Below are 605 nucleotides of genomic sequence, written 5' to 3' on the forward strand. Positions count from 1 at the left end.
GGGGGGGGGGCGGGGCCGGTGGGAAGACACTCCCCAGGACCGGTCTTGTGCGGCCGCCTTTGCTCTGTTCATATGCCGCGCGGCGGCCAATGCCGGTGGAATGTCTTGGCAGTATCACTTGCACTGGTGCATACCCATCCTCCAGCCGACTCTTGACCAGGGCCAGGTGGTGCTCTCCCCCCCCCCCCCTCCTCCCCGCCCCCGTGTGCTATACCATATTGCCGAAGGGATGCATCCACTCGCCGATGGGCTTGTCAGGGGCTCGGGGGGGTTGCGGCAGTGTACTTCCCATGTTCTCCCTGGCGCGTTCCCATCCACTCGCTTGTGGGGGACACTTTCTTCTCGCGCCCGCGCGTCCGGCCGATGGGGTTTGGTGAGAGATGCTCCGCCGGGGAGATGGTTGCCATTTCCTCGGGGTCCGACTGGGACGGTGTCCCGCGTGAGATTGCTCGCACGCGCCCCACCGGCGGCGCTTTTTCCGATTGCACAGGGGCCTCGGCCCCTCCGCCAAGGGCCCAGCAACAGGCTCCTCGCCTGATCTCCCTCCCCTCTTCCTCCGATTCGCGTATTGCCATCTTCCTCGCTTTCCTCTTTTCCCCGGTTTG

The sequence above is a fragment of the Fonticula alba genome (assembly GCF_000388065.1).
Source record: "Fonticula alba strain ATCC 38817 unplaced genomic scaffold supercont2.1, whole genome shotgun sequence".
In the NCBI taxonomy this organism is placed as follows: domain Eukaryota; order Rotosphaerida; family Fonticulaceae; genus Fonticula; species Fonticula alba.